A 14,781-nucleotide genomic window follows, 5' to 3' on the forward strand; every position below is an offset into this window, starting at 1 on the left:
CTGGCCATTCCTTGGTTGTCACTGAGTTGTTGATTGGAGGATGGTAATCAGGTAGGTAAAAGTGTCATAACACTATCTTACTAAAACTCTTTCTTCATCAAGCACCACCCTGGTTGTTCAAAGTTTTTATTAGATTTTAGAGTTCAAAAAAGTTGATTTTGACAGTTTTTGCCAGCTTAATCATTGCATTAGTGGAAAGATAGACCCCTGGCTTTCCCAGCTCCTCCACTTCCAGTGACATCACTCACAAGAGTTTAATTTTCTTCCTAACTAATGTGAAATGTTATTAAAGGGTTTTAAGCCAGTTAGTTACAGGATAAAATTTATATTTTAAAAGATTCCTCTCTTTGGTCTTTGGAGACTGAATTGTAAAGAGGCAACAGTGGAAGAAAGGACACCAGTTAGGAGGCTTATGTCATAATCTATCCAATTATGAATTGGACTAGGGTGAATTGGATTAGTAGTAAAGTTGGAGAAAAATGGGTGATTCTTGGTATGTTTTTGAAATTAACTTTTGGAAGTAATCTCCAGGATTACTTATGGATATATGTGGAAAGTGAGAGGAAGGGAGGAATGAAGAATGTACTTAGAACTCGGCTGGCAATCCCATTTACTAATGAGGGAAAGACTAGAAAAATGATGGGTTGGGAGAAATAAATATTCAAGACTTTTATTTTGGACACGTTACATTTGAGATAGCTTTGGACATTCAAGTGGCCTTGTCAGGGAGTCAGTTGGATTATAAGAATCTGGAGTTCAATAGAAAGGTCTAAGCTGGAAATAAACAGTAGATTTGTGAGTCATAAGCCTATAGATAGCAATATAAGTCATGAAACTAGTTGAGAACTTTCAGGGAGAAAAAAAACTCAGAAAAGAACAGGCTAGGGAAGGAGACCTGGGGCAGTATAACACTTAGAGAAGCATAGAAGAAGCCATAAAGGAGACTGAGAATTTATAAAGGAAGTAGGAAGTAAAGCAGGATTGTGGTGTTATAGAAGTCAAGAGAATAGAATGTTTCAGAGGTGAGGGTTCAAGATAATGTCATAGAAAGATTCTGAACTCACCTCGTCTCATGGACACAACAAATCTACAACTTCATATAGAATAATTCCTCCATAAAGGGACCTGAAAACTGGGTTAACAGAGCCTTCACAACAAAGGATAAAAGGACAGCATTGAGATGGGTAGAAGAGACAAAGATATGTTCTTGCCAAGGAAAAAAGCACACCCCAGCCATAGTGATCCACTATTAGGAGTGATCATAAAAGTACAGATTGTTTCCCTAGGGAGTGAGGGATTTGAGCTCCACATCAGGCACCCCAACCCCTAGATCCTGCACAAGACAGATGAGCCCCCCAAACACCTGGCTTTGAAAACCAATGAGGAATATGTCCAGGAAAAACATAAAACTACAGGGAATGGAAAACCCTGTCTTAAAGGGTCCATGCACATACAGAGTGAAGTAAGTCAGAAAGAGAAAAACAAATACCATATGCTAACACATATACATGGAATCTAAAAAAAAAAGGGTTCTGGAGAACCTAGGGGCAGACAGGAATAAAGACGCAGATGTAGAGAATGGACTTGAGGACACAGGGAGGGGGAAGGGTAAGCTGGGACAAAGTGAGAGAGTGGCATGGACATACATACACTACCAAATGTAAAATAGATAGCTAGTGGGAAGCAGCTGCATAGCACAGGGAGATCAGCTCAGTGTTTTGTGTCCACCTAGAAGGGTGGAATAGGGAGGGTGGGAGGGAGATGCAAGAGGGAGGAGATATGGAGATATATGTATGTGTATAGCTGATTCACTTTGTTATACAGCAGAAACTAACACACCATTGTAAAGCAATTATACTCCAATAAAGATTTTTTTTTTAAAAAAAAGGGCCCATACACAGGCTCACTCAACCAAAACCAGCACTCACCCCCAAAACCAACCCCTCCAAAAAAAAAACCAGATTTAAGAAGTGCATGGATCATAAGTGAAGGGGACCCACTTACAAATACTGAAGCATCTGCCAGAGAGACATAAATCAGTTGGGATGCTACATGGGAAATGGGACATTGGCAGAAGCAATTGATGTTATCTCAGGCTACCTTGCTAATGCTAGCGCTGGTGGGCACCATTTTGAAATTCTCCTTCTACACTGTGAGCACCAGTGGGCACATCCAGTTAAGGCTCCACCCACCCCTTCATCTTAGGCCTCACAGCCAACCAAGTCACAGCCATGTCAACCAGTGCATGCACTAGCCACAGCTGAGTCCTGTAGCCAATCTGGGGGCAACCATGGCCACCAGTGTACTGTAGCAGCTGCAACCAGGCTTCACAGTAAGTCCAGGGGCCAGCCCCACCCACCAACAGACAGCAACAGTAGCTGCAGCCTTGCCACAAAAGGAGAGTATATTCAGCCCACGTAGGAGACACTACTTCAGTGCCTGGCTCTGGATTGTGCCTCTAAGCCCTATAGGACATCCTCTAAATAAGGCCAGTCCTTCAAGACTGGAAAAGATAGCTGATTTACATAATACATAGAAACAAATAAAGAGAATTAGGCCAAATAAGGAGACAGAGGAATATATTTCAATAGAAAGAGCAAGATGAATCTCAGAAAAATAGTTAAATTAAATGGAGAAAAGCCATCTACCTGAGAGAATTCAAAGTAATAGTCATAAAGATGCTCACCAAACTTGGGAGAAGAATGGATAAACAGAGTAAGAACTTCAACAAAGAGATAGAAAATACAAGAAAGTACCAAACAGAAATTATAACTGAAATGAAAAATATACTAGAGGGGTTCAATAGCAGATTGGATGAGGCAGAAGAACAAATCAGTGAGCTGGAAGACAAAACAATGGAACTCACCCAGACAGAGAAGCAAAATGAAAAAAGAATTTTAAAAAGTAAAGATACCTAAAGGGACCTTAGGGTCAACATCAAGAATAACATTCACATTGTAGAAGTCCCAGAAGGAGAAAAGAGAGATAAAGGGACAAAAAAACTATTTGAAGAAACAGTGACTGATAAATTCCCAAATCTGGGGAGGGAAACAGACAACCAGATCCAGGAAGCCCAGAGAACTCAAAAGAAGATGAACCTAAAGAAACATACCAAGATACACTGGTAAAAGTTAAGGATAAAGAAGGAATCATAAAATTAGTAAGAGAAAAATAACTTGTCATGTATAAGGGAAACCCCATAAGGCTATCTGCAGGTTTTTCAGCAGAAACTTTACATGCTAGAAGGGACTGGCATGACATATTCAAAGTGCTGAAAGGAAAAAAACTTCCAACCAAGAATTCTCTACCTGGAAGAATTATCATTCAGAACTGAAGAAGAGATCAAGAGTTCCCCAGATAAGCAAAAGTTAAAGGAGTTCATCACCGCTAAACCAGCCCTTCATGAAATGTTAAAGGGACTTCTTTAAGCTGAAAAAGAAATGGCACTAATTAATAAGGAAACATTATGAATGTAAAAATCTCACTGGAAATGGTAAATATATAATAAAGGTAGTGGATCAATCATTTATAAAGCAAGCATAAAGGTTAAAAGACAAAAGCAGTAAAATTAACTAAAATTACAATAATTACTTAAGGTATGCATAAAATAAAATATGCAAAACGTGTCATTGAAAGTATAAAATGTGGTAGGGGAAGAAAAAAAGATTAAAGCCTTGGAATGTATTTCAAATTTAAGTTGCTCCCAGCTTAAAACAGGCTACTATTTACATAGGATGATATATGTGAACCTCACAGTGACAACAAGGACAAAAACCTTATAGTAAATACACAAGAAAAAATGAGAAATGAATCTAAATATAACACTAGAGAAAATGACCAAATCACAAGGGAAGAAAGAAAGAGAAAAAGAAAGAAACAGGAACTACAAAAACAACCAGAAAACAGTTAACTAAATGGCAATAAGTATACACCTATCAATAATTACTTTAAATGTATGTCGACTAAATTTTCCAATCAAAAGACATAAAGTGGCTGAATGGATTAAAAAAAAAAAAAAAACAAGTCCAGTGGTCAAAGCGGCACACAAGCTCCAGGTTCTCCGAGGGGACAGCATGTAGGACTGAACACTGCACAGACTCAGGTATGAGTCCCAGCCAGCATGCACTGGCTGCGGCACTGACTTCACCTCCTGCACCCGTGTCCTCATCCTTCAAGAAGACAGAAGTAATTCGTAGTCGGGTTTGTTATGAGGATGAAATGAAACAATGCTGCTGCCTGAGCTGCTGGAGTGTCTAACAGGGCCTGGCTCGCAGCTGACACTAAATGATGAGTTGGATGAACTCCGTGCTGAAATGGAAGAGATGAGAGACAGTTACTGAGAGGAAGATGTTTACCAGCTGCAGGAGCTTTGGCAGGAACTGGACCGCACCAATAAAAACTGCCGAATCCTGCAGTACTGCCTCAGGAAGGCTGAGCAGAAGAGCCTGAAGGTGGCAGAGACCGGGCAGGTGGACGGCGAACTCATCTGAAGTCTAGAGCAGGACTTAAAGGTGGCCAAATATGTGTCGGTCAGGTTGCACCATGAACTTGAAACTGTGGAGGAAAAGAGAGCTAAAGCTGAAGATGAGAATGAGACTCTAGGACAGCAGATGATTGAAGTGGAAATATCCAAACAGGCCCTCCAAAACGAGCTGGAGAGACTGAAGGAGGTAAATCAGACATGGACGGAGATTTGCCCCTTGGGTTGAATTGTGAGGGACTTGGGACTCCAAGTGTCCTATTCCTTCTTACCATGGTCTAAGGCAGGGGTCGGCCAGCAATGGTTTGTATGGCCTGGGAACTAAGAATGGTTTTTACATTTTTCATAGCATTGCTGGGGGAAAAAAAACACACAGAAAATAAACCTAAAAAAGCAAAGATGATGATGTGACAGAGGCTGTCTTGCTTGCGAAGCCTGAAATATTTGCTCTCTGGCCCTTTACGGAAAAGGCTTGTTGAACCCTGCTCTAAAGCTATTTTTTATAATTTCCATTCTGATGAGCTGGCCATTAATTCCCTTTATGGGTCCAAGTGAGGTATATTATTACTAGAATACAAAATAAGGCGGTAGCATTTTTCTCGAGAGCCTTCTCTTCCAGTGAGCTGGAGAATACATTACACTTGTTCATTACGCTGTGTCAGCAGATGATGGGTGTGTGCTGCCTGTGTCTGTTATTCAGCCAATATGATTTATTTATTTAACATCTTTGTTGGACTATAATTGCTTTACAAAAAAAACCCCCCAAAAACATAAAAAACAAAACAAGACCCATCTACACAAAAGACTCACTTCAGAAGAAAGGACACACAAAGACTGAAAGTGAAGGGATGGGAAAACATATTCTATGCAAATGGAAATAAAAAGAAAACTGGAGTAGTTGTAGTTGTATCAGACAAAACAGACTTTAAAACAAAGGCTGTAACAAAAGACAAAGGAGGGTGTTATGTAATGTAAATGGGTCAATCCAGCAAGAAGATATAACATTTATAAATGCACCCAACAGAGGAGCACCAAGATATATAAAGCAAATATTAACTGACTTAAAGGGAGAATTGAAGAGTAGGGGACTTTATCACCACCCTACTTACATCAATGGGTAGATCATCCAGACAGAAAATCAATAAGGAAACATCAGACTTAAATGACACATCAGAGCAAATGGTCATAATAGATATATAAAGAATATTCCATCCAAAAGCAGCAGAATACACATTCTTCTCAAGTACACATGAAACATTTTCCAGGGTAGATAACATGTTAGGTCACAAAACAAGTCTCAATATAGTCAAGAAGACTGAAGTAACTGACAAAGGATTAATCTCCAAAATTTACAAGCAGCTCATGCAGCTCAATAACAAAAAAACAAACAACCCCATCCAAAAATGGGCAGAAGACCTAAATAGACATTTCTCCAAAGAAGATATACAGAATGCCAACAAACACATGAAAGAATGCTCAACATCATTAATCATTAGAGAAATGCAAATCAAAACTACAATGAGATATCATCTCACACCAGTCAGAATGGCCATCATCAAAAAATCTAGAAACAATAAATGCTGGAGAGGGTGTGGAGAAAAGGGGACACTCTTGCACTGCTGGTGGGAATGTGAATTGGTTCAGCCACTGTGGAGAACAGTATGGAGGTTCCTTAAAAAACTACAAATAGAATTACCATATGACCCAGCAATCCCACTACTTGGCATATACCCTGAGAAAACCAAAATTCAAAAAGAGTCATGTACCAAAATGTTCATTGCAGCTCTATTTACAATAGCCAGGACATGGAAACAACCTAAGCGCCCATCATCGGATGAATGGATAAAGAAGATGTGGCACATATACACAATGGAATATTACTCAGCCTTAAAAAGAAATGAAATTGAGCTATTTGTAATGAGATGGATAGACCTAGAGTCTGTCATACAGAGTGAAGTAAGTCAGAAAGAAAAAGACAAATACCGTATGCTAACACATATATATGGAATTTAAGGGAAAAAAATGTCATGAAGAACCTAGGGGTAAGATAGGAATAAAGACGCAGACCTACTGGAGAACGGACTTGAGGATATGGGGAGGGGGAAGGGTGAGTTTTGACAGGGCGAGAGAGAGTCATGGACATATACACACTAACAAACGTAGTAAGGTAGATAGCTGGGGGGAAGCAGCCGCAAGGCACAGGGATATTAGCTCGGTGCTTTGTGACAGCCTGGAAGTGTGGGATGGGGAGAGTGGGAGGGAGGGAGACGCAAGAGGGAAGACATATGGGAACATATGTATATGTATAGCTGATTCACTTTGTTATAAAGCAGAAACTAACACACCATTGTAAAGCAATTATACCCCAATAAAGATGTTTAAAAAAAAAAAATTAAAAAAAAAAAAAAAAAGAAGACTGAAGTCATATCAAACATTTTTTCCAACCAGAATGGTATGAAACTAGAAATCAATCACAAGAAAAAAACAGGAAAAATTACAAAAAATGTGGAGATTAAACAACATGCTACTGAACAACCAATGGGTAATTGAAGAAATCAAAGGATACATTTAAAAAATATCTGGAGACAAATGAAAATGAAAATACAACATACCCAAATCTATGAGAATGCAGCAAAAGTAGGGCTAAGAGGGAAGTGATAGCAATGCAGGCCTACCTCAAGCAACAATAAAAATCCCAAATAGATAATATAACTTTATAGCTAAAGGAACTAGAAGAGGAAGAACAAAAGAAGCCCAAAATTAGTAGAAGAAAGGAAATAATAAAGATCAGAGTAGAAATAAATGAAATAGAGACTTAAAAAAATCAGAAAAGATCAATGAAACTAAGCACTGGTTCTTTGAAAAGATTAACAAAACCGGCAAACCTTTAGCTAGACTAACCAAGAAAAAAAAAGAGAGGATACTAATACAATCAGGAAAGAAAGAGAAGTTACAGTTGATACCACAGAAATACAAAACATCATAAGAGACTACTATGAACAATTATATGCCAACATATTGGATAGCCTAGAAAAAATGGATAAATTCCTAGAAAAATACAGTCTTTGAAGACTGAATCATGAAGAAATAGAAAATCTGAATAGACTGATTACTAGTAAGGAGATTGAAACAGTAATCAGAAAGCTTCCAACAAACAAAAACCCAGGACCAGATGGCTTCACTGATGACTTCTATAAAACATTCAAAGAATGTTTTCATTCATTCTTTCTCAAACTCTTCTAAAAGATTGAAGGGGAGAGAAACCTTCTAAACACATTTCACAAAGCCAGCACTACCCTGATACCAAAACCAGACAAGGACACCACAAAAAAAGAAAATTAAAGGCTGACATCACTGATAAACATACATGCAAAAATCCTCAACAAAATATTAGCAAACCAAATCCAACAGTGCTTTAAAAGGATCATACACAACAATCATGTGGGATTTATTCCAGGGATGCAAGGATGGTTCAACATCTGTGAATCAATCAACACGATACATCACATTAACAAAATGAAGCATAAAAATCATATGATCATCTCAATAGATGCAGAAAAAGCATCTGACAAAATTAAACATCCATTTATGATAAAAACTCTCAACAAAGTGGTGGGTATAGATTGACTGTAACTCAACATAATAAACACCATATATAATGAACCCGCAGCTAATATCATACTCAATGGTGCAAAGCTGGAAGCTTTTCCTCTAAGGTCAGAAACAAGACAAGGATGCCCACTCTTACTAATTTTATTCAACATAGTATTGGAAGTTTTAGCCAGAGCAACTAGGTAATAAAAAGAAATAAAAGGCATCCAAATTGGGAAGGAAAAAATAAAGCTGTCACTATTTGCAGATGACATAATACTATATAGAGAGAACCCTAAAGACTCCACCAAAACACTGTTTGAACTAATCAATGAATTCGGTAAAGTCACAGGATACAAAATCAATATACAAAAATTTGTGGCATTTCTATATACTAATAATGAACTATCAGAAAGAAAACAACCCTATTTACAATTGCTTCAAAAAGAATAAAATACCTAGGAAAAAACTAAACCAAGGAGGTGAAAGTCCTATACACTGAAAAGTATAAGACACTGATGAAAGAAGTTGAAGAAGTCACAAATAAAGGGAAAAGATATTCCATGATCACAAACTGAAAGACTTAATATTGTTAAAATGTCCAGACTACCCAAAGCAACCTACAGATTCAATGATATCACTTTCAAAATTCTAATGCCATGTTTCACAGAACTAGAACAAAAAAGTTCTAAAAATTTATATGGAATCACAAAATATCCCGAATAGCCAAAACAGTCTTGAGAAAGAAGAATGAAACTGGAGCTATCATGCTCCCTGATTTCAAACTAACCTACAAAACTACAGTAATCAACACAGTATAGTATTGGCACAAAAACGGAGACAAAGACCAATGGAACAGAAGTGAAAGGTCAGAAATGAACCCACAGATGTGTGGACAATTAATCTGCAACAAAGGATCAAGGAACATGCACTGGAGAAAGGATAGTCTCTTCCATAAATGGTGTTGGGAAAACAGGACAGTCACATGCAAAAGAATTAAACTGAACCACTATCTTACATCATACACAAAAATTAACTCAAAATGGATTAAAGACTTGAATGTAAGACCTGAAACCATAAAAATCCTAGAAGAAAACAGGTGGTAACTCATTGACATTGGTCTTAGTAATGTTTTTGTGGATCTGACTCCAAAGACAAAGGAAACAAGCAAAAATAAACAAGGGACTACATAAACTAAAAAGCTTCTGCACAGTGATGCAAACCATCATCAAAACGAAAATGCAACCTAATTAATGGGAGTAGATATTTGCAAATCACATATGCAATAAGGAGTTAATATCCAAAAAGAATTCATGTAACTCAACAACAACAAAACAAACAATCCAATTAAAAAATGGGCAGAGGATCTAAGCAGACATTTTTCCAAAGACATACAAATGGCCAACAGGCACATTAAAAGATGTTCAACATCACTAATTATTTGGGAAATCCAAATCAAAACCAAAATGTGATATCACCTCACACCTGTTAGAATGGCTATTATTGAAAAGACAAGAAATAACAAATGTTGGAGAGGATGTGGAGAAAAGGGAACCTTCATATACTGTTTGTGGGACTGTAAATTGGTGCAGCCACTATGGAAAACTGTACGGAGGATCCTCAAATACTTATGAATAGAACTACCATATGACACAGCTATTCCACTTCTGAGTGTTTATCTGAAGAACATGAAAACAGTAATTCAAAAAGATAACTGCACCCCTATGTTCATTGAAGCATTATTTACAATAGCCAAGATATGGTAACAATCTAATTGTCCATCAATGGATGAATGGATAAAGCAGATGTGGTATATACCCACAATGGAATATTAGCCAGCTACAAAAAAGAATGAAATCCTGCCACTTGTGACAACACAGGTGGATCTTGAAGGTCTTATGCCAAGTGAAGTAAGTCAGATGGAGAAACACAAATACTGTATGATTTCATTCATATGTGGAATCTAAAAACACACACACACACAAATGAACAAACAAAATAAAACAAAAACAAACTCATAGATACAGAGATCAGATTAGTGGTTACCAGAGGGGAAAGGGGTTGGAGGGGTGAGTGAAACAGGTGAAGGAGGTCAACTGTATGGTGATGGATAATTACACTTGTGGTGGTGATCACTTTGTAGTATATACAGATATCAAATTATAATGCTGTACACCTGAAATACATTTTTTAAAAAGAGAAGAGTGTTTCAAGAAAGAGGAAGTGGTAAACTGCATTGAATGCAGCTGAACGTTTGAGATGAGGACAGAGAAGTTACCATTGATTTTGCAAGATGGATGGGAGAGGTGTTACCAAAGATGTAGTAAAGAACAGTGTCTTATTGAAACAGATTTAGGAGAAAATGGAAGTGGAGACCATGACTATAGAGAACTTCAAGAAATTGTGCTGAGTGGAATAGAGAAATGGAGCTATAGTTTGGGAATGTGAAGTATTGTAAGTTTTTTTTAAAAAATAAATGGGACATACGATAACATATTTATATGCTGATGGGAATAATAGATTGGTGACACAGACAGTATAATTACTTGTGTTAAGCCTTGAGAAATCAGGGGACTGGAATCCAAAGTATAAATAAAGGGGATGGCCTTTGATAGGAGCAGGGGTACTTCACTGTAATGATAATCTTACATTTATTGAGCTCTTAGTATGTACCAGATACTATTCAAAACCTTACAGGTATTCATTTAATCCTCAAAACAACCCTATGTTGTTATATACTATTACTACCCTCATTAATTTTAAAAATGAAAAAACTAGGGCATAGCAAGTTTAAATAACTTAAAGTCACACAGCTAGTAAATTATAGTCAGTATTTGAACATGGCATTAGATCCCACACTCTTAACCACAACGGAAGAAGCTAGAATGTAGGCACAAATGTAAGTAGACAGTAGATTTGGTGATAAAAAGATGAAGTCCTCATGTGATTGCTTTTATTATCTCAATGAAATATGAAGCAGGGACTTCCCTGATGGTCCAGTGATTAAGACTCCACGCTCCCAATGCAGGGGGCCTGGGTTTGATCCCTGGTCAGGGAACTAGATCCCGCATGCCGCAACTAAGAGCCCGCATGCCACAACTAAAGATTCCGTATGCCGCAACTAAGATCTGGCACAGCCAAATAAATAATTTAAAAAAATATATGAAGCAAAGGTCCATATCAATATGCATAGATCAGTCTCTTTCCTTTTAATGCCAACATGATATTTTATCATATGGTTGTGCTACAATTTGATTACTTAACTAATAAGTCCCCTATTGAGGAACTTCTAAGTTGTTTCAAGGTTTTTCTTATTACAATATTGCAAACAATACTCTTGTGCATATATTTGAGCATATTTATAAGTATTTCTGTATAACGGACTTCTAGAAGTAGATTTTCTAGATCTTCATAATTCAATTTTTAAAAGATACTGACATATATTAACGCATGTATGTGGAACCTAGAATAATGGTACAGATGAACCGGTTTACAGGGCAGAAGTTGAGACACAGATGTAGAGAACAAGCGTATGGACACCAAGGGGGGAAAACCATGGTGGGGTGGGGATGGTGGTGTGCTGAATTGGGTGATTGGGATTGACATGTATACACTGATGTGTATAAAATTGATGACTGATAAGAACCTGCAGTATAAAAAAAACAAACAAAAAAAAACCCAACTAATACTAAACTGTCCTTGGGTTATTTGTATGGAAATATGTTAATATAAATGTTTCAAAAGTTACGTGAAATTCCTAAAAATCTTATATGTTCTGGTATAATTTTATAAGTCATAATTCTAGTTATTACTTTAAAATGTATATTAGAAATAACTAAATTTCCTTGTCAATTGCATTATTATGAACTTTCATCAAATCTTTAACCGCGGTCATTTTTAAGTCTTTTGTCATTTACAGACAGTTCTGGGTGTACTTTGATGCTTTTGCAAAACTGTTCCTATAAAAGGGTTTTATCTTCAAGGAATTCATGGAAAAGACTCTGACAAGTACAGGTTTCTGGTAACTGACTATACTGCTGAACTGAATGAATAAGCATTTTCAGAACTCTAATGGAAAACTGATGAACTCATAAAAGTGCTAACAAAAGATCAAGATAAAAAAAATTAATTACATGGGACTGAGTGAACTGATGAGGATGATTATAATTTTTGTGACTTTCTGTTTGAATAAAAAAAAATCCCACAAGGATTCAGAGGCAAGAAATATACAAATCAATTTTCACTGCAGAGTAAAGGAGCTGTTACAGTGGAGGATTACTAGACTGAATGTCAATATTATGACATAGTATGAGTGTGTTTCGTGTTTGGTTATTGCAATCATTGCTTTTGTTGTGGTCATCCATTTACAATGCTTGGTGTCAGTTTATTTATCTCTTGTAAAAATAAAATACAGTGTGTGTGTGTGTGTGTGTGTGTGTGAAAAATCGGGGGTTGCCTACATTTAGTGCTAAAAGCTTTCCTTTTTCCTGTATTCTGGTTTTTTTTTTTTCGGGGTAGACAAACTATTCTTCATTTACACTAAAACTTTCTTATGAAAGATTATTTCTTTGCTGAAATTGTTTAGTTTAGAGGCCATGTAGACTTATTTTGTTTATACATCCATGCTTTGTGAATAAATCTGCCATGTTTTATTACCTAAAAAAAAGATACTGCCAAATTGTCCTCCTATAAGGGTTATACTTATTTATATACTCTCATCCAATGTGTATGAGAGTGTCTATTTTCCATACCCTTGGAAACATTTGATGTTATCAATCTTTGTAATATTAACCTTCGGACAGGTTATTACAAACATGACACCTAGTGCCCAGATCTTGGTTTCTAAATACTTTTTTTTCCAATAAATGGAACTAGGGCACCATGTAGAAATGGCTGATTCTATCACTGGGGTAGGGAATACATAAGATGAGCCTGGAACATCTTGTAGTGCCAGAAAATAAGGAAGTAATCAAAAAATGGGGACATGTCAAAATGACACAGAAGCTTCCAATGGTCAAAGCTGGAACAATAAAACAATGATAGTATTAGGTTATAAGTCATAGAATAAAATAAACATCCATTAGTCTATGCTGTTATAAGTCAATGTGTAAATAAATGGGAGAGAAGGGACATTTTCCTCAGAGAATTTCAATGAATACATATAGATAAAATGGAAGGAACAGAAAATCATCATTAGGTAAACACCACAGCAGTAACTGTCACCATAAGAACCACTAATGAATGCTAAATTTGGTGGGCAAAAGTATGATGAGAAACAGAATATTTGAATGGTCTCAATGTATCTTCCTACAAGATATTCATTAATTATAAAGAGGAAAATAGTAACTTTATAGTGAAGCATAGCAGACAGTATCTTAACCAAATGATCAAAGTTAACATCACCAGTATTAAGACATGTCAGCATCAGGTATCTCCTGATATGATGCACTAAAAAAGACAATACCATTTCGGTGGTATTCTCACCAACAATGCATAACCTCAATCTAATCATGAGAAGATGTCAGACAAACCCCAGTTAGGGGCATTCTATAAAATAACTGACCAGTGAGAACTGTCACAATTAGGAACAGATTAAGGATATATGATAATAAAATGCAATGTGGAATCCTGGATCATAAAAGGACATTAGTGGGACAAACAGAAAAAATCAAATAAGGTCTTCACACTAGTTCATAGTACTGCATCAGTATTATTTTCCGGGACTTCCTTGGTGCTGCAGTGGTTAAGAATCCGCCTGCCAATGCAGGGGACACGGGTTCGAGCCCTGGTCCGGGAAGATCTCACATGCTGCAGAGCAACTAAGTCCATGTGCCACAACTACTGAGCCTGCGTTCTAGAGCCTGTGCGCCACAACTACTGAGCCCATGTGCCACAACTACTGAAGCCTGTGCACCCTAGAGTCCGTGAGCCACAACTACTGAGCCCGTGTGCTGCAACTACTGAAGCCCGTGTGCTCTAGGGTCCACCTGCCACAACTACTGAGCCCGTGTGCTGCAACTACTGAAGCCCACACGCCTACAGCCCGTGCCCTGCAACAAGAGAAGCTACCATAATGAGAAGCCTGTGCACTGCGACGAAGAGTAGCCCCTGCTCGCTGCAACCAGAGAAAGCCCTTGTGCAGCAACAAAGACCTAACACAGCCAAAAAAAAAAAATTATTTTCCTAGTTTTGATAACTGTACTATAGTTATGTAAGATGTTAACATTGGGGAAGCTAGGTGAAGGATATATAGGAACTCTTTTACTATTTTTGTGACTTTTCTATAAATCTAAAAAGGTTTTTTAAAAAAGATGCAGCAAAAAAAGAGAGCTAATTTTCCTAATTTGTATTACTACTCTGAACATTTTTCTTAGTTTATCAGGCATTTATTTCAGCTTCTCTATAAATTTTCATTTACCCACTTTTTAGTTGGATTCTTGACTTTTGTATATTAAGAAAACTATATGCATTCTATGTTAAGGAAATTAGCTCCTGTGTGTGGCAAATTATTTTCCAGTTTGTCTTTTGATTTTTTTTATGGTGGGTTAGTGTGTATATGTGTATATAGATTTTTTAAACTGATGATTTCTGCTGACCTGTGGACAGAAAATAAGGAATAGTAGCCAAGTGACTTTAAGTCTTCAATAGTGATCAAAAGACCACAGAATAGGAACAATACTTTATGGAAATGACTTTGAGAAACTTTTTCT

The sequence above is a fragment of the Phocoena sinus genome, chromosome X (genome assembly GCF_008692025.1).
Source record: "Phocoena sinus isolate mPhoSin1 chromosome X, mPhoSin1.pri, whole genome shotgun sequence".
NCBI classification, from domain to species: Eukaryota; Metazoa; Chordata; class Mammalia; order Artiodactyla; family Phocoenidae; genus Phocoena; species Phocoena sinus.